We start from the raw sequence: 21600 nt of genomic DNA on the forward strand, positions 1-21600 counted from the left end.
GCTTTTCTTTCTCCCACTCCCTACACTCAATACATCCCATTTGTTCTACCTGCAAAATAGTTCCAAGATCCCCAACCCTGTCTAAACCCTTCTCGTTTTGTGAATGGTCAGCTATAGACACAGGCTACAGCTACCACCCAATTGCAAAGCATCCGCTTAGCATGAGCAAGGCTCTGGGCTTCATGCCACAAAATAGAAAGAAGAAATAGAAAAATGGGAGAAGGAAAAGAAAGTGCAGCAACACTGGGAAGAAAAGGATTTTTAACACCCCTTTCAAAATCGGAATGAAGTAAAATTAGATTTGTAGATTATATTATATCATCTTGTAGATAGACAGAAAACACAAAATCTGCTCAAACATATAACCGAATAGATAGAATAAGATTGTGGGACACTAAGTCAACACACAAAGAAGCTGCACTTCTGTATATTAATGAATGACCAACTCGAAAGGGGAGCATTTCACTTCTAACACGTCAAGAAGAATAAAATACCAACTTAACAAGAAGGTTAAAGACATACACACTAGTGGCTACCAAACATCCAGCCCCCCCCCCAAAGGAAAAACAACAGAGACAGAGTAAGTAGAAAGACATCTTATACTAATGAATTAAAAGGCTTCAATATTTCTAAGATTTTAATACAATACAAATTGATATAAAGGGCCGCTGTGTCTTCTATCAAAATCCCAATAATAATTTTCACAGAAGTAGAAAAAACCCATTTTAAAATTAAGGAAGTATCCAAAATGGCCACTGAATATCCAATATTATCTTTAAATAGAACAATCAAACCAGAAATCTCAAACTTCATAATCTCAAAACAATACAGTACTAAGCAATCATAACAGTATAGTCGATATAATTACAGACACATAGGCCAATGAAATTGAATAGAGTGCCCAAACCACATACATGATTGAATCATTGTAAGCAAGGTGGCATGATCATCATTTGTAGTTTCAACAAATTCTTTGGGGGAAATTGAATTTATATAGCACACAATGAAGTTAGAGTCTTATTCAGCATTGTATATCCATATACAAAATAAAACTCAAATTAGATAAAAGGCCTAAGTGTAGGAACTTAAACTATAAAAATCTTAGAAGTATATCTTATGAAACTTTAGGATTTGTAATTTGACAATGATTTCATGATTATGACACTAAAGTCCCACTCAACAAAATAAATAGACAAATTCAGTATTGCCTCAATGAAAAGCCTATAGATCAAAAGTTACTAATAAGCTGGGGTGGAAGGCAGCTCATGGCACACGGCTTGCCTAAGCATGTGAAAAGCCCTGGGTTCCACCCCCTACAACACACACACAAAGACACTGACATCATAATCAAAAGTCAATCTACAAAAGGGAGAACATATATGCAGCTCGTATATAATACGGAAATATTATACAGGATGTATAGAAAACTCCAAAGTTTTAAACACCTAAATGTGAAACATAAAAACACTTGAGTAGCTAACTCTCCAGAAAAGTCATGTAAATATGACCCATAGAAGTGATACCATCTACTCCAGCCAGAGAAGCAAGTAGGCTAACTGTAGATCTTCCATCTCCCTACTTTCCTCCAAGTCCAATCCCCAGTCTCATCCCAACTCTGTAGTGCGCCACCTGCTTTAGCCTCTCCCTCTTCTCTGTCCCCATCTCCAGCTGATCATCAGTTCCTCTCCTTCAACAACAACAACAACAACACACACACACACACACACACACACACATACACACACACAAAACACACAGGATAGCTAAAACAAATTTGATTAAACAACCGCTAGAGGTATTGCTACTCCCAACCTCAAACTCTACTACAGAGCTATAGTAATAAAAACAGCATGGCATTGGCATAAAAACAGACATGTTGATCCATGGAAACAAATTGAGAACCCAGACATAAATACACACACTTATGGGCACCTTATTTTTTATAAAGAAGCCAGAAATATACACCATTATAAAAAAGGCAGCATCTTCAACGAACGCTGCTGATCAACCTGGATGGCTGCAGATCCAAACAGATCCACATTTATCACCCTGCACGAAATTCAGTCCAAACATGGGGGCAATAAACCTCCTGGCATCAGACTCCCTGAAGTCTTGATCCAGGTTGACCAAGCCTATCTGAACCACCTCACCTCTTCACTTTCCTGCCTAACTCAAACACCTTCAGGGTCAGAATTCTGAAGGACAGAATATGAGGAGAGACAGGTAAAATTCAGGGCCATTTCAGTGATAGTATGGAGACCCAATGCAGCAAAAGCTTCCTAAAATATATACATATGTATTTGTCAGGGTTCTCCAGAGGAAAAGTACTTATAGAATGAATCTATATAGATACATATATACACGTGAGTGTGTGTGTGTGCGTGTGCGTGCGTGCGTGTGTGTGTGTGTGTGTGTGTGTGTGTGTGTGGCTTATTAGAATGGCTTATAGACTATGGTCTTTTGAAAAACACTCCCTCCCAATCAGCAGGATCCTCACAGAGACTGAGGCAGTGTGCACAGGGCCTGCACTTGTCTGCACCGAATGGGCTCCTAGAGTTGACACATGTGGACACCACCACCATCCCTAACTCAGAAGCAATCTGCAATTGATAATCACTCGCAAATGAAAATTGAGTTTCCTCTGAGAAAGTCTCCCTGGGGAAACACACTGCTCTTAAGGGCAGGCTGCACATCCATCAGTAGATGGCTAACCAAAAACGAACTCAAAGGCATCATTGGACGTTCTTGTCTCATAACGTCACACCACGGAATTTTTCCTTACTTTTATCTTACTGTTTGTTTTATTTTATTTCTATTTTTCTCTCTTTTTACCCTGCAGGTCCTTTACCTATCTATCATGGCTTCCTCTCTAGTGTTCGTACAGGATTCTTGAATGAGCAAATGAGGAATTCTTTGCATCTCTATCTGTGTCTTGTTTTTTCTTAGGCTCTTTTCCTCTTGCTTGCTTGTCTTATTCCAATGTGCTTGGTTTTGTTTTATCATATTATTATCCTGTAGAAGCCTAATTTTTTCTAATGAGAGTCAGAAAGAGGGTAGATCCTGAAGGGAGTGGGGGGGAAGAGAAACTGGGAAGAGTAAAGGGACTGGAAACTATACTAAGAATATATTATGTGAGAAAAAAATCTATTTTCAATGAAAGGGGGGAAAAGACACCATAATTACTTTGTTGATTTGAGAGCTGCAAATCCAAACTACAATAAGACACTACTTTGTACCCTTTGACTATTACTTTAAAAAAAAATAGATCAAAATACTGAATGCTCTGTGTCTGTGGTTATGTCCCCCTTTTCATTTCTGATCTTATTAATTTGCAAATTCGCTCTCTGCCGTTTGATTAGTTTGGATAGGGGTTTGTCAATCTTGTTGATTTTCTCCAGGAACCAGCTTTTTGTTTCATTGATTCTTTGGATTGTTTTCTGTGTTTCTATTTTGTTGATTTCAGCCCTCAGTTTGATTATTTCCAGTCTTCTACTCCTCCAAGGTGAGTCTGCTTCTTTTTTTTCTAGAGCTTTCAGGTGGGCTGTTAAGTCTCCAATGTGAGCTTTCTCTGTTTTCTTTAAGTGGGCACTTAGTGCTATGAACTTTCCTCTTAGGACTGCTTTCATAGTGTCCCATAAGTTTGAGTATGTTGTTTCTTTATTTTCATTGAATTTCAGGAAGACTTTAATTTCTTTTTTTATTTCTTCCTTAATCCAGGTATGGTTCAGTAGTTGACTGTTCAGTTTCCATGAATTTGTAGGCTTTCTGGGGGTAGCATTGTTGTTGAATTCTAACTTTAATCCATGGTGATCTGATAAGACACAGGTGGTTACTAATATTTTTTTGTAACTGTGGATGTTTGCTTTGTTACCGACTATGTGGTCGATTTTTGAGAAAGTCCCATGAGCTGCAGAGAAGAAGGTATATTCTTTCCTATTTGGGTGGAATGTTCTATAGATGTCTTTTAAGTCCATTTGATTCATTACCTCCATTAATTCTCTTATTTCTCTGTTAGGTTTCTGTCTGATTGACCTGTCCATTGGTGAGAGAGGAGTGTTGAAGCCTCCTACTATTAGTGTGTGCAGATTGATGGCTGCCTTGAGTTTTAGCAATGTTTCTTTTATGTACGTGGGTGCTTTTATATTAGGGGCATAGATATTCAGGATTGAGACTTCATCCTGAAGAACTGTTCCTGTTATGAGTATAAAATGCCCCTCTTCATCTCTTCTGATTGATTTAAGTTTGAAGTCAACTTTGTTAGAGATTAGTATGGCCACACCTGCTTGTTTCTTAGGTCCATTTGCTTGATAAGCCTTTTCCCAGCCCTTTACTCTGAGTAGGTGCCTGTCTTTGTGGTTGAGGTGTGTTTCTTGTAAACAGCAGAATGTTGGATCCTGTTTTTTTTATCCAATCTCTTAGCCTGTGCCTTTTTATAGGTGAGTTGAGTCCATTAAGTGATATTAATGACCAGTGGTTGTTAACTCCGGTCATTTTTTTAGTCGTAGAGTTTGTGTGTTTCCCTTCTTTGATTTGTGTTGGTGAAGGGTCTCTAGATGTCTGAGTTATTGTGGTCATTGATGGACTCCTTGGTTAGTGATTTACCTTCTATTACTTTCTGTAAGGCTGGATTTGTGGCTGCGTATTGTTTAAATTTGTTTTTATCCTGGAAAATTTTATTTTCTCCATTTATAGTGAATGAAAGCTTGGCTGGGTATAGTAATCTGGGCTTGCATCCATGGTCTCTCAGTTTCTGCAGTACATCTATCCAGGACCCTCTGGCTTTCATGGTTTCCATGGAGAAGTCAGGTGTAAGTCTGATAGGTTTACCTTTATAAGTGATTTGGCCTTTTTCCTTTGCAGCTCTTAATATTCTTTCCTTATTCTGTATGCTTTGTGTTTTGATAATTATATGGTGAGGGGATTTTTTTTTTTTTGATCCAGCCTATTCGGTGTTCTGTATGCTTCTTGAACCTTCATAGGTATATCTTTCTTTAGGTTGGGAAAGTTTTCTTCTAAAATTTTATTAAATATATTTTCTGGACCATTGAGCTGCACTTCTTCTCCTTCTTCTACTCCTATTATTCTTAGGTTTGGTCTTTTTATTGTGTCCCATATTTCCTGAATGTTTTGTGATGAGAGTTTGTTGGACTTGCTGTTATCTTTGATCAGTGTGTTTATTTTCTCTATGGTATCTTCAGAATCTGAGATTCTTTCTTCTAACTCTTGTATTCTGTTGGTTATGCATGTTTCAGATCTTACTACAAAAGCCTATATGCCACAAAACTGGAAAATGTAAAGGAAATGGACACTTTTTTAGATAAATACCATATACCAAAGTTAAACCAGGACCAGGTGAACAATCTAAATAGACCTGTTAGTCGCGAAGAATTAGAAGAGGTTATGAAAAACCTCTCTACCAAAAAAAGCCCAGGACCAGATGGTTTCAATGCGGAATTCTACCAGAACTTCCAAGAAGAGCTAATACCTATACTCCTTAATGTATTTCACAATATAGAAACAGAAGAGGCATTGCCAAATTCCTTTTATGAAGCTACGGTTACTCTGACACCAAAACCGCACAAAGACTTAACCAAGAAAGAGAATTATAGACCAATCTCACTCATGAACATCGATGCAAAAATCCTCAACAAAATACTGGCAAACCGAATCCAAGAACACATCCAAAAAATTATCCATTATGATCAAGTAGGCTTCATTCCTGAGATGCAGGGCTGGTTCAACATACAAAAATCTATCAATGTAATCCATCATATAAATAAACTGAAAGAAAAAAATCATATGATCATTTCATTAGATGCTGAAAAAGCATTTGACAAAATTCAACATCCCTTTATGATAAAAGTATTGGAGAGATTAGGGATACAAGGGTCATACCTAAATATAATAAAAGCTATATACAGCAAGCCGACAGCTAACATCAAATTAAATGGAGAGAAACTCAAAGCCATCCCACTAAACTCAGGAACACGACAAGGCTGTCCACTCTCGCCATACCTCTTCAATATAGTGCTTGAAGTTCTAGCAATAGCAATAAGACAACATAAGGGGATCAAGGGGATTCGAATTGGAAAGGAAGAAGTGAAACTTTCGTTATTTGCAGATGATATGATAGTGTACATAAGCGACCCCCAAAACTCCACCAAAGAACTTTTACAGCTGATAAACACCTTTAGTAATGTGGCAGGATTCAAGATCAACTCCAAAAAATCAGTCGCCCTCTTATACACAAAGGATATGGAAGCAGAGAGGGAAATCAGAGAAGCTTCACCTTTCACGATAGCCACAAACAGCATAAAATATCTTGGGGTAACTCTAACCAAGGAAGTGAAAGATCTATTTGACAAGAACTTTAAGGCATTGAAGAAAGAAACTGAGGAGTATACCAGAAAATGGAAGGACCTCCCTTGCTCTTGGATTGGGGGGATCAACATAGTAAAAATGGCAATTCTACCAAAGGCAATTTATAGATTCAATGCAATCCCCATCAAGGTCCCATCAAAATTCTTCACAGATCTTGAGAGGACAATAATCAACTTTATATGGAAAAAAAAACCCAGGATAGCTAAAACAATCCTATACAATAAAGGATCGTCTGGAGGCATTACCATCCCTGACTTCAAACTCTATTACAGAGCTACAGTGATGAAAACAGTGTGGTACTGGCATAAAAACAGAGAAGTCGACCAATGGAATCGTATAGAAGACCCGAATTTTAACCCACAAACCTATGAACACCTCATTTTTGATAAAGGAGCCAAAAGTATACAATGGAAGAAAGAAAGCATCAACAAATGGTGCTGGCATAACTGGATGTCAACCTGTAGAAGAATGAAAATAGACCCATATCTATCACCATGCACAAAACTCAAGTCCAAATGGATTAAAGACCTCACTATCAGTCAGAACACATTGAACCTAATAGAAGAGAAAGTGGGAAGTACCCTACAACAGATGGGCACAGGAGATCGCTTCCTATGTTTAACCCCAACAGCACAGACATTAAGGGCAACATTGAATAAATGGGACCTACTAAAACTGAGAAGCTTCTGTAAAGCAAAGGACACTGTCACCAAGACAAAAAGGCAACCTACTGACTGGGAGAAGATCTTCACCAACCCCGCAACAGACAAAGGTCTGATCTCCAAAATATATAGAGAACTCAGGAAACTAGACTTTAAAATGCTAATTAACCCAATTAAAAAATGGGGCACCAAACTGAACAGAGAATTCTCAGCAGAGGAAGTTCAAATGGCCAAAAGACACTTAAGGTCATGCTCAACCTCCTTAGCGATCAGGGAAATGCAAATCAAAACAACTTTGAGATATCATCTTACACCTGTCAGAATGGCTAAAATAAAAAACTCCAATGATAGCCTTTGCTGGAGAGGCTGTGGAGGAAGGGGTACCCTCATCCACTGCTGGTGGGAATGCAATCTTGTGCAACCACTTTGGAAATCAGTGTTTCGGTTTCTCAGGAAATTCGGGATCAACCTACCCCTGGACCCAGCAATACCACTCCTGGGAATATACCCAAGAGATGCCCTATCATATGACAAGAGCATTTGTTCAACCATGTTCATAGCAGTATTATTTGTAATATCCAGAACCTGGAAACAACCTAGATGCCCCTCAATAGAAGAATGGATGAAGAAAGTGTGGAATATCTACACATTAGAGTACTATACTGCGGTAAAAAAACAATGACTTCTCGAATTTTGCATGCAAATGGATGGAAATAGAAAACACTATTCTGAGTGAGGTAACCCAGACCCAAAAAGATGAATATGGGATGTACTCACTCATAATTGGTTTCTAGCCATAAATAAGGGTCACAGAGTCTACAATTGGTGATCCTAAAGAAGCTAAGTAAGAAGTTGAACCAAAGGAAAAACAGTTATCCTCTTGGCTATGGGAAGTAGACAAAATTGCCGGGGAGAAAATTGGGATCTTGGGGGTGGGGTGGGATGGGGGTAAGGGGAGATGGGGAGAGAAAAGGGAGAAGGGGAGAATGGGGGGAACTTGGGGAAAAAGGAAGATTGGGATAAAGGAAGGTAGGATAGGGGAGCACGGAAGCACAATTCTTAGTTAAGGGAGCCACCTTAGGGTTGGCAAGAGACTTGAACCTAGAGTGACTCCCAGGAGCCCAAGCCGAGGTCCCCAGTTAGTTCCTTGGGTAGCTGAGGATAGGGAACCAGAAATGACCCTAGCCTATAGCAATACTGACGAATATCTTGCATATCATCATAGAACCTTCATCTGGTGATGGATGGAGAGACAGAGACCCACACTGGAGCACTGGACTGAGCTCCCAAGGTCCCAATGAGGAGCAGAAGGAGGGAGAACATGAGCAAAGAAGTCGGGACCACGAGGGGTGCACTCACCCATTGAGACAGTGGAGCTGATCTACTGGGAGCTCACCAAGGCCAGCTGGACTGTGACTGAAAAAGCATGGGTTAAAACTGGACTCTCTGAACATGGCGAACAATGAGGGCTGATGAGAAGCCAAGGACAATGGCACGGGGTTTTGATCCTACGCAATGTGTTGGCTTTGTGGGAGCCTAGCCAGTTTGGATGTTCACCTTCCTAGATATGGACGGAGGGGGGAGGACCTAGGACTTACCACAGGGCAGGGAACCCTGACTGCTCTTAGGCCTGGAGAGGGAGGGGGAGAGGAGGGGGAGGAGGGGGAGAAGGATGGGAGGAGGGGGCGTAGGGTGGGAGGAGGGGAGGGAAATGGGAGGCTGGGAGGAGGTGGAAACTTGTTTTTTTTTTCCTTCCTTTTCTCAATAATAAAAAAATAAATAAATAAATAAATAAAAATAAAATAAAAATAAAATAAAAAATGTAAAAACAGGTAGAAAACACTGTAAACGTGAAGAAATAAAGACATACCACAGGAAAAAAAAAAATACTGAGTGTTGGCATGCCTGTGAAGATCCTGGAACTGGAGCTCGCTGGTAGATCATAACACAGTGTATCTGCCACTAAAACAGGATGGTGATTTCTTAAAAGAAAAATAGGAAACTTTATTATTACCTCCACAGGACCTTCGGCCTCTTGGATATAAGGGGGGGGGGAATGAGGACCCCACAGGCGTCAAAAAGGTTTAGCTCCAGAATAGGCCCAACATCGGAGTGTGGTTCTGTGCCAAATGGCACTACTCGTTTCTTCCAGGAAAAACAAAACAGTATGTTAGGCCTGCAAGAGGATGAAAATATAACATCAAAGAGTTCAGTTGTGCTGGGCAGAAATTAGCAAGCGCTTCCTTCGAAAATAAGCCCAAACGACTGTGCTTATTTTGTTTCTATAGCCTCCTTATAGGACTGAGGGCAGGATATGGACATCAAGAACCCCCAACCTCTCTTCATGGGACAGCTGAAGAAATGAACACCCGACTGCTGAGCCGGTTCACGTGAATGCGGCGTCTCCATGGGCCTAGCACCCAGGGCAGCGACTGTAAAGCTTTCTTTCCCACAACTTACTTATGCCGCCTTCCTGCCCCATGCTCCTCCGCCTCAGTTCTGACTCGGCTCTCACCTAAACCAGGCTCTCCTCCAACCCTTAAACCGCTCGTCATAGCTCCCATCTCCAGCCTTCCCAGCCGCTGCTGCCAAGGGACAAACCCAAGAAACCTTACTCACCCCGCCTGTGGCTCCTTCAATCATTTCAAAACTCAAAATTTGGGGGAATGAAAAGATGTCACCAGGCTGCTGGTGTTGTGATGGTGGAGGAAGAGGAGGCTCCTGGAAACATAATAAACATGTCTCGGCACTCTCTGGTAATGGTTCTGGCTAGGAAAACGCGGGAGCTTCCCAGCACCCTGGACCTTCTTCATATGGCCTCAGGAAAGGGGATGGAGCTGCCACTCTGGGAACAAGGTCCTCCCTCGACCTAGGGACTCTTAGCAGTTGATTGTTCCATTTGGAAACTCATAGTATGTACATTTACTAGTAAGTGGGCGGGGGGGGGGAGCAAAGATGTTTAAGAAATACTTAACTCTGCAACAGTCACTAGGTTAGAGGCTTTTATTCCTGTGATAAAAGTCCAGGCAACTGACCGATGATCATTTGAGTAGAATAAAGTGAAGAAAAACTTCCAGTTCTCACTTCCCAGAGCTCCCTCCTGAACATGGAGTCATGTGTGTGGAGGTGTATATAAAACAGATGAGGAGAACATACCTCTTTGTCCATCACTGAAGAAAATCCGGCTGGAAACTTAAGGCAGAAAACTGGAGGAAGGAACCGAAACAGAGGCCTCTGGCTCTGGAGGGCACTGCTTACTTGTTGGTTCCCCCAAAGCTTCCCCAGCCTATTTTGTTAAACCCCTCAGAACCACCTCCCCAGAGGTGGCACCACCCATAGTGGCTGTACCTTCTATACCAGTCATTAATCAAGGAAACTCCCCCACAGGCTTCCGTACAGGCAATCTGATGGCGTCCACCCCTCAATTAAGATTCCCTCCTCCCAGATGACTCTACTTTGGGTCAAGTTGGCAAAAAAAAAAAAAAACAGAAACAACTCACCAACACAGAAGCTGTCACACACTAGGACTGCAGCATTTTCCAGCTGTGACATTTTGGCCAGGTGTGATCACTTGTTCCCTTTGAAGAGAAAGAAAGAGACGGAAAGAGGGGCTTCCATTTTGTTTTGTTGGTGGTGGTAGTGGGGAGTAAACCCACATGCTAGGCAAGCACCCTATTTACTCCACCACTGACTCCAAAGGAGCTTCAAGTAACCAGAACAGCATCCCTTGGCTGGAGTAGGCCATACCCAGGACATGACTTAGGAAGTTTAGGGGGAGCATGTTTTGTGGAGGGCACACACTCTCACAAACTCTCTAATCATAATCCCACAGAAGGACCTCGAATTCCCAGAGATGTGCAAATTAGGGAGATAAACTTTGCAGCACGTGAATGTTTGAGGGACCTACTCAAGCCATAGCAGCAGCATCCCAGAAATGAACCACACAGCTAGAACCTCAGCAAAATGCACACTGTGAAAAGCATTCTAGATGCACCACCTCGGTTCCAAACCTGCATGGGCTCATCAGCACCCTGGTTCCTTCGGGTCCTCACTGCAAGGTCATGAGCCCGATTATCAGAACCTCGGGTCTGCTCCTGAGTTTCTAGCTCTTCGGTTGGAACATCTGAGTCTTTCACTCCCACTTCCTGTGACCCTCAACCTAGGTGCCAAATAAGAACAAGCAGAGCTGGACCAGAGCTTTGGGAGAGGCACAGAGACCCTTCCACAGACTTCTGCCTTCTGAGAGCCTTGCATTCTCTGGAAATAAAGAGGAAAAGTGGACAGAAGGATAATTAAGACCAGTTCCTGAACTCTGGAGCAAGCATCTTTTCTTTGCATGTAAACTAATCCTAGTAACATCCCCCAAAAGACAACATGTGCGTGAGTACATGTCTCTGTAGACACTTTGATGAGCTGTCATTGGTTCATTTATTGCTTCTGTTGGACATCAATTTCCATGTAGCTTTTCCCATCTACTTTGTAACACAAACATTTCCTATGTCACCATAAATATGTTAGTGACTCACAGATTGGAACAACAAGATATGCTGAAGTTAGAAAACTAAACTGCTTTCATTGTTGGATTTTCCCCCATGCATGAAGCTTACCCTAAATTTAGGATGACAAGCGTGCATGGATGACTCCACGCTGTCCTCAGTAACGGGAAGCAAGCTTGCGGCACTGGGGAATGTGGCCGCTGGAGGAGGAGCTCAAGAAGAGCAGCACATCAACTGTCCCAAATCCAAAAGTCGCTTCTCATCACTGTGACCAAGTACCCAACATAAACTTACAATGGGAAAGTCACTGATGGTCTCAAAAGCTCACAGTACCTCATGGTGCCAAGGGCGGGGCCGAACAGCACAGCTCCCTGTGGCGAGTCTGGACGGAGAGGACAAAGGGAATGATGGCAACTTCTCTGGATTTCTCCTTCTCCATTCAGCAGTGTCCAAACCACAGTCCATGAGATGGCCGTCCACGCCTAGGGTGGATCCTCCCTTCTGTGAACCCATCCACACACCCAGAGGAGTGCTTCAGTCTAGGTGCTTCTCAAGCCAGTCTAGTGGACGATGAATATTAACCCTGCCCTATTTCCCCTTCTCTGTTTTCTCAGGGTTGGAACTGAATTTGAATTCAGAATTTTAAGCATGAGAACAGAAGTCCCTTTCCAATAACATACTTGGTAGCCAGTCTTGGCCCCAGAACACCCCAGGTGCATCCCTCCCAGAGATTTTTCTCCCAGCAGTGGGTGGAGGACGTGCTGACAACGTTGCCAACACCCTTCTCTCTGGGTTTCAACCTAGCGCATGGAAGCAGCGATCACAATGGCAGCAGGGGTGGAAGCTGAAGTTTTTGCTGCCTGTCATCCCCTGCCTTCTGCAGGCAGTGTGAGCAGAAAATTTGGGGAATTAGAGACTTGGGGGGTGGGGTGGGACAATTTAGAAACATAGGCAAGTGAGCAAGTGATGAACTGGAACCAAACTGTCACCTAAAGGAAGACTTTCCACCCCCAAAGGACTTCATCCGGTACTTCTGAGGAGAAGAGAGTGGCTCAGAGCCTGGGTTTGTTTGCTGTGAGTTCACATCTTCACTTATCCTTACTCCTCTCTGCCTCTGTGTCTCGATCTTGTCTCTCTGTGTCTCAGTTTCCGTGTGTGTGTGTGTGTGTGTGTGTTTGTGTGTGTGTGTGTTTGTGTGTGTGTGTTTGTGTGTGTGTGTTTGTGTGTGTGTGTTTGTGTGTGTGTGTGTTTGTGTGTGTGTGTTTGTGTGTGTGTGTGTTTGTGTGTGTGTGTGTGTGTGTGTGTGTGTGTGTTAAGGTGAGGGCACCGCTAAAGCTAAGACTCTTGTGTTGACTCAGCTTCTATCTGTACTGGGCACAGGCGGGAGGAAAGTAGTAGAAAAAAATGAGCAAAACACAAAGTGTTTGTCTCCATTAGCTCCGATGTCAGCATTTCTGGGGACATCTCTGTGGCCTCGATGGCTCCAAACCCTGCCCAGCTGGCTAGTCATGGCCCCATGATGAGCGATCACCTTTCAGTCTCCCTATGGCCCAGGTATGGTAATGGCTTCTGCTTTGCTAATCTTCGTCCCCGGTTGGTCTCTCAGCTCTTGCATCATCTGTGTGAGTCATTGATGTCTAAGTTTTGTGTATTCAAAATCTGTGGGAGGAGAAGAGCAGGCTGTTCTGATGAGAGCAATGGGAGAAGCCTTTGTCCACAAGGTCAAACAGTGCAACAGCTACGGGGTGCCTTCACGTGCCAGTCCCGAGCTCATGCATACCTTGTTACACGTGTTGCCGAGCCATGTGCACTACGTAGTTTTTATTTGACAATATGTAAATAATGAAGAACCTACGTATGCAAAAAGACTTCTGTCTTTAGAAAACTCTAATGATAGGAACCACTGACATTAAGACTCATCTCGGATATTGGAGGACCAGGACTGAGCCAGCGACCTGGGCCAGAGCAGACCTGAGACTGAGCGCATTGGCACAGCAGACCGCTTCCTAAATATAACCCCAGCAGCACAAACACTGAGAGAAGCAACTAATAAATGGGACCTCCTGAAACTGAAAAGCTTCTGTAAAGCAAAGGACACGGTCAACAAGACAAAATGACAGCCTACAGAATGGGAAAAGATCTTCACTAACCCCATATCAGACAGAGGTCTGATCTCCAGAATGTACAAAGAACTCAAGAAATTGGACACCAAAAGAACAAATAATCTAATAAAAAAAATGGAGTACAGACCTAAATAGAGAACTCTCAACAGAGGAATCTAAAATGGCTGAAAGACACTTAAGGAAATGTTCAACATCCTAAGCCATCAGAGAAATACAAATCAAAACAACTCTGAGAGTCCATCTTACATCTGTAAGAATGGTCAAGATCAAAAACACTGATGACAACTTATGTTGGAGAGGTTGTGGGGTTAAGGGAACACTCCTGCACTGCTGGTGGGAATGCAAGCTAGTACAGCCCCTTTGGATGTCTGGCAATTTCTCAGAAAATTAGTTAAACAACCTTCCTCAAGACCCAGTAATACCATTTTTGGGTATATATCCAAAAGACGCTCAATCGTACCACAAAGACATGTGCTCAACTACATTCATAGCAACATTGTTTGTCATAGCCAGAACCTGGAAACAACCTAAATGTTCTTCGACTGGAGAATGGATAAGGAAAATGTGGTACATTTACACAATGGAATACTACACAACAGAAAAAAATAATGACATCTTGAAGTTTGCAGGAAAATGGATAGAGCTAGAAAACATCCTTTTGAGTGAGGTAACCCAGACACAAAAAGACAATTATCACATGTACTCACTCATAAGTGGTTTTTAAACATAAAGCAAAGAAAACCAGCCCACAAATCACAATCCCAGAGAACTTAGACAACAATGAGGACGCCAAGATAGGCATACATAAATCTAATCTGCATGGGAAGTAGAAAAGGACAAGATCTCCTGAGTAAATTGGGAGCATGGGGACCATGGGAGAGGGTTGAAAGGGAGGGGAAAGGGAGGGAGGGGAGCAGAGAAAAAATGTAGAGCATAATAAAAGAAAAAGATTCATCTCACCACATTAGGAAATTTCTCCTTACTAGAAAAAAAAAGAAGAGAAATAAAGCAAAGCTATGGCTCCTTTCAACTCTGCTGAGCATTTATATAAAGTTTGCATTAAATTGATGCATACATGTATGCCATAATTAAGTTAATCCTGAAACAGGAACTGTTGATCCCTCTTAAACTGAGAGTGTGCAATACAAAGCACCCCCACCATGTCTCAAGAAAACAGTATCAGAAAATGTATCATTCATTTGAGGTTTAAACATATTTTTGCAGTGACCTTAATAGCTGGAGGCTTCACCACTTCACAGAGCTAAGGAAATTGCATTATTTCTCCCAAGTCGCCAGGGAGGTCCAAACACCAAGCCACTTAGGGACAATGCAGACAAACCAATTCACTGTGCCCTTCAGAGAGGAGCCAGGAGACTCCCCCTGGTGACAGACAGGCTGCATTTAGCACTTCCATTTCTTCTGGAGAGGAGGAGGACAGGAGTTGTGTGAGAAGAGAGCTCTGTTTGGAAGCCAGTCTGGGCTCTGCTCAGGCGGGTCACAGCAAGTGCTGTGGAAGGACAAAGCAGAGAGCATTATATAAGCTAAGTCCTTCTGACATCTTGGTTTCCCCACACTCCAGGACAGGACGGTGTTACCACTTCCTTCCTCGGGTACACACCAACCCCCCATGTTTTGGGTATGCTGACTCATTAGGAGCCTAGAAGCATGAACCCAGGAGAACTAGAAGGTGTTTCAAGAAGTCAGCTCATTGTAGTTTCTACCTAGGTTTTGAACTATATAGTCTTCCCTTTCTGTAGAAAGTGCCAGGGGGAAAAAATGAGGTTTATCTTTAAGGATCAGAACCAAAGCATCTCATGTGTCTTATGTATCCATTATCTACATTGTTGTTTATGCATAGTACATGCTCAGTAAATATTTGCTGTGGATTAATAAAAGAATAAAATCAAGGAGCTGGAGAGATGGCTCAGCAGTTAAAAGCTCTGGCTGCCCTTCGAGAGGACCCAGCTTCAACTCCCAGCACCCACATGGCAGCTCGTAACTGTCTGTAACGCTAGTTCTAGGGCATCTGGGACCCTCACACCGACACCAGTGCACATAAAAATAAACAAAAACTAAAAAAAAGAAATTCTAGAGAAGAATGAAATCATTTTTTCCACCTCAAGAGATACACAGAGAAAAAATAACTAAATAAAAGAGATTCACAGAGGGTCCCCTCTTCCTTCATTCTTCTTCTGTACATTTGCTTCACAGACTAACGCAGAGTTGTCCCAGTACCATGCTAGATGAGGGTAGATATTAACGCCAAGGGCCCTTAGACAGTCACTACCTGGTAGAGAAAGGCAGAAGGCGGCCCTTCCCAAACACTTGTTACAATGAGTCCTGGAGGAAGGATGGCCATTCTCGGGCCTAGATAACCTGCAGGTGCCGTCTGGGAAAAATCCTTCTGGGCACTAGAATTACAGTCACATGACCCTTCCTCCTTAGCAGGCCTCACCAGTTGCCAGAAAACCAAGGCAGAATTTCCATCCCTCTCCTGCCTTGGTCAAGGGCATCATTGACGAGCTGTCGAGGTAACCCTGGTTATCTCTTCCTGAGGAAGGGTGCGTTTAAAAAGGTGTCTTAGAGGCAGAGAGACAGTAGTTGGCTCCAGGAGAGAAGCGGGTACCCCAGGTGGAGGGACAGTCTGACGTGATCAAGGGGAACTGCAGGAAAATCATCACCATGCCCAGAATGACTTACACTCTCTACCATAGATAGCATTTATGGTTCCCTCCCCTGACACCCCAGAATTCATGTATTGACACCTTCACCTCCAAGATGGTGGTATTAGAAGATGATGTGTATGGAGGATTGCTATCTCAGGGGGGTCAAGCCTGACACAGAATTGTTGTTACGCACAGAATTGGTGCATCATATAATCTGCTCCAGGGAGCTTCCATGTCCCTCCCCCCGTGGGAAGACACAATGAGACAACACATCACTGAGTTGTCTACACACCAGTGAGCAAGCCCTCAGCCTCCACCAAATTAACGGCCGAGAACCATGAGGCTAAACCCTTGTTCTTTTTATCTGCCCATCTGCTAGCGCTTTGTTGGACTAACCAAGACAAAATATCATTCTTTCTGAGCCCCTGTGAAATGTTGATAGTAAATATAGCAAGTGATAATCATCACAGCACAATGAGATCACTCTGAAGGTCAAGTCAATTTACACGCAAAGTGTTTAGCAACCACCTCATAATATGGCAAGTTTGGAGGCCGCAGACAGTAAGGAATCAAAGTAATGTTTCCCAACAAATCTATAATCCTTTTATAAAAAGTATTGTTAAATTATAAATCAGTACCTGTTCAGTAAAAATTGTGCTCCTCTTCAAAATATGAACAAGTAACTAAAATGATTTCAGAATCTGTTCTGGAACCTGCACTATTTTCCATCCTTACCTCTTCTCGCCCTCTGGCATCTTAGGGGCCAGGTCTGACTCTGGCAGATATGAATGCAAAGAGCCTGCAACCTCTTCATAGCTGTGTTCTAATAAAAAGGAAACAGAGCCAAGCAGCAAGGAGCTTAAAGCTTAGTTTGACGTGTACACAGTTGCATGCTTCAGAAACAGGGTTCCACAGAGCTTCGCATGTTGTCTTAAAAGCAGGTGTGATGTTTGATTTATATATATATATGTCATAGGGCCCAGTTTCTTGTTCCAACGGTAATAGCCATCTTATTGAGAAGGCATGTCAAATATTTAAACCAGTGGTTTTGGGCCCAGCAAAGAACTCTCCATAATGCTCATGAGGCTCATCCAACTGGTTGGAGGTCTCGAGAACAAGGGCTGAGGTTTTACAAAGTGGTTCTCAAGACTGCAGCCTGAAGTTTCCAGTCTAGTGCCTGTGGGATCTGAACTCAAGACAACAGCATCTGCTTTCCCCAGAACATTCAACTGACCAGCATGTCCTATTTGTTTGTTTAACTTGCCAGCTTCCACACTGCACGAACAGTTCCTTAAAGAGATCTACCCGGTAGAATGGGGGTAGATAATTACCGAACGATCCAACTTCGGAAACTTCCAATGTGTGCCCACCTCTGCTCATGCCGTGTGACACTGGGGCAAGCCTTTCTGAGACTGTAACTGCAAACATGACTTCCAAGGAATGCCCACCGAGCAGGAGGCTGTGGGTTTTATTTCCCGCATGGCACTTTGAAGCTGCCCGGGGTTGTTATGTGTACTTTCCACCTTCTCTCGGGCCCCATCATATGCTCTTCCTCGGCGCTCTCAGCACCTAGCCCACCACTTGAGATGCAGTAAGTGTTCAATACTCAAATTGACATGAGCAGAATATGTTCGCCTTGCTCCATTAGAAGATGTGGAGCCCCAGGGACAGAGATGATGGAGAGTTGGCCTCCACCCTTTCTGCTTCTTCCTCCCTCTCTTCCCATTAAGTCTCATTCCCGTTCTTTGCTCCCTCTGCAGCTGGCCTGGATTGACATTTGCCAAGTTATAACGGAGCCACTGCATGGAGAGTCCTGCGCTCAATACTTGAAGGAGAAGAAAGGAAGAGAACTCCAGGCTCTTTGTTCCTTGGTCTGGAGCACTAGTGACTACCTGCCTCATGTCTTCACCAACACCCACGCCATCTCTGAAGGTTCTAGTCCCATCAGCCACTCGTTCTCAGCTACCACCTCCTCCTCACTGGCAGCCATGATCCTATGCTCTGATCCCCCTCCAAGTCTCCTGTCACTTCTCTGCTGCTGTTAAAGTGACCTGGGAAAATGCCAGTCCTCACGAAGCCACATCTGCCTCTTTACTGCTCATTCTCCGGTCAATGAAACAAGATGAAAAGCAAATGATGTTTCTCCCGTTAGTTACTTTAAATCCGTGACATTCCCTAAACTGGCACTACAGTTGCCTGAGAAATCCAATCCCTCTCTCGAAACCAGTGGTTCTCCACCTTCCTGATGCTGTGACCCTTTAATACGGTCCTCATGCTGTGCAGAGGAACCATAAAATTCTTCCATTGCTACTTCATAACTGTAATTTTGGTAGTGTTGTAAATCGTAATGTAAATATCTGTCTTTTCCAATGGTCTTAGGTGACCCTGTGAAAGGGTTGTTCAACCTCCAATGGGTCTGCATCCACAGGTTGAGAACCACCATTCTAGGGAGACTGTTAGATCCCAGCACTGAGAGGGGAAGTTAACACAAGTTCCTATTCCTAATCCAGAAGCTGTCTCCAACTGATAACTACTCCAAAGGCAAAATAAGTTTTCTCCAACAGAGTATCATTGGGTATACAGACTACATGTAAGGATAGGCCCCACGCTTAGCAGTAGACAGCCAACACAAAATGAATTCAATATTTGGGGAGGTGTTTTGTTTGTTAGATTTTTGTGGGTTTTTTTTTTTGTCTCATAATGCTTTGTCTGGGCTTTGTTTGTTTGACCTTACAGTTGTTTTGCTTATCTATTGTGATATCAGATTCCATTTTTATGGGATTCCTGTGTGCATCTCAGCATCTGGATGTGGTGTTTTTGTGTTTCTTCTTTTTTTGTCTTTTTTTTTCTGTTTGTTTTATCCTATTATGGTTGTTATTTGCTTTTATCTTATCTATTATTATTATTACTATTATTATTTTTGATCCATGCCTATATTCTAATTAAAGAGATAAAGGGTATGGATTTGAGCAGGTGGGTAAGTGGGGAGAATATGGGGATTTGGGGAGAGGAAACTATAATCAGAATATATTGTATGAAAAGAATCTATTTTCAGTAAGAAAATAGTACTATCAGTAATGACCAATGTTTTATCGAACCCAGAGGTCAACTCTTGTAGGGGGTATTCACCAAAGATCACTGCTCAGACATGGGTTTAAGGCAATGAAAAGACTTTATTGTCTGGGAAGCGACTACACACTGGGTGTTCAGAATCCCAGTGTAGCCCTGAGCTTCCTTCAGAATGAGATTTTAGCCACAAACCAATGTTCTGGGTTGACACATATCAGTTAACAGAACCGTTAGCCAGAGCAGGACTACAGAAGCCAAAAGGCAAGTTTAACACATTTAGAGACTTTCCAAGAACTATGGACTTTGGTGAATTAGGCCTTTGTTTCGTTTTAGCAGGGGGTGTGATCTACATGTTGAGTTTTACAACCTAAATGGTACTTCCACCTTGGAGTAAATTGTGCTAAGGTTAGGGGGCCCTGATGGCTCTGTTGCCATCTCCCTTTCCTTCAGCACACTGGACACTGTCCTCTCCCTCTCTTCTTAGGTTTCATGACACCACAGATCCCAGGAATTGATATATTCGAGTGACTACTCATTTATTTTTCTTTTGGTTATGAAGTTTGACTATATAGGAAAGTCTGCAGAGAGGTAGGATGAACCTAAATGTTCAATTATTGGTGTTTTTTTTTCAGCTGACTCTATGCTTAGACCTGACTCTCCTAAATGTTAGAATTTCAGGCTGTACTTGTAGATGGAAGTTTCTGTCCTGCCCAGTCCCACAGCCATTCAGTCCCCCAAAAACACACAGAGACATATTAATTATAAACTCTTTGGCCTATTCGTTCAGGCTTATTATTAACTAGCTCTTACAACTTAAATTAACCCATAATTCTTGTCTATGTTTAGTCATGTGGCTTGGTACCTTTTTTCAGTATAGCATTCTCATCTTGCTTCCTCTGCATCTGGCTGGTGACTGACTCTCTGCCTTTCCTCTTCCCAGAGTTCTCTTAGTCTGGTCATGCCACCTATATACTTCCTGCCTGGCTATTGGCCAATCAGAATTTTATTTAACTAATATGAGTGAAAAATCTTTATAGTATACAAGAGCATTATCCCACAGCATGTACCCAAAGTTCTTCTCTCTTTTGAACCCTTTAACATGTGATTGCATCCAATGATGGGACCTTTAAGTGCAATTAGTATCTTGATGAGTCTTCTGAGTCCGTTTGCTATAATCAAAGGTTAGGCTTGAATTTCTAATCATAATTTAAATTTCAATATGGTGACACAATATTCCTTGTTCATTTCCACCAACATTATCTCAAAACCTGCTCCAATTCCAGTGTTACTCATCCTAGAAAAGAGCACTTCTACGTATAAGTCTTGCCTTTACAAAACTTTGGCATACCCAATTTCTTGATTTCAGTTCTAACACTCATGTGATGGCTGTTCATTGTCTACTTTCTTCATAGTAACACAATTTTTACTGGACACATGTTCTCCCATAATCAAAGGTTTTATTTCTCAGACTCTCGTGGCTAAATGTGGACTGGTGGTGTAGATCTGGCCAATTGGGTATAAGCAAAAGGATGAGTGACACATGAAAAAGGCAGAACTTAGATCAAAGCCCATGTCTCCACTACCACTTACATTGTATTTACAACCTACCTTTTAAATTATTGGGCTCAGTTTTTCACAACTAGCTGTAATGGATCTAAAAGTAAGCCCATGCTGCTTGCTAGAAATAAGTTCAGAAAGTTGACCCCATGGCAATCTGCACATAGTGTTCAACCAGTTACAGGCAATGGTGCCTGTGATGACCATTCTTGGCTATCAACTTGGCTACATCTGGAATGACCTAAAACCTAAAAATGTAGGGAACACCTGTAAGAGATGTTTTCTTAATTTGAAAAAGTAAGATCTACTTCTAGTCCAGAGCTTTGAGAAAGACATACCTTTAACCCAGATCATTTGACCTGGGAAAACCCACCTCTACTCTGGGTCACACCTTCTGCTGGAAGCCTATATCAGGACAGGGAAGAAGGAAGCTTTTGCCTTCTTGTTCTTGCCTTATTATCAAGTCCATTTTTTCACTGGCAGTAGAGTCTAATTCTTTGGGATTCCAGTATATACTGAAGACCAAATGAGACATCCAGTCAAATGGACTGAGCAGTTACTAGATTCTTGGACTTTCTGTTTCTAGCCAGTCATTGTTGGATTAGCGGGACCACAATCTGTAAGTCATTCTCATAAATCATAGATC

The sequence above is a fragment of the Microtus oregoni genome, unplaced genomic scaffold (assembly GCF_018167655.1).
Source record: "Microtus oregoni isolate MIOR12 unplaced genomic scaffold, Mior012 000001F_ref0000356, whole genome shotgun sequence".
Taxonomy (NCBI): Eukaryota; Metazoa; Chordata; class Mammalia; order Rodentia; family Cricetidae; genus Microtus; species Microtus oregoni.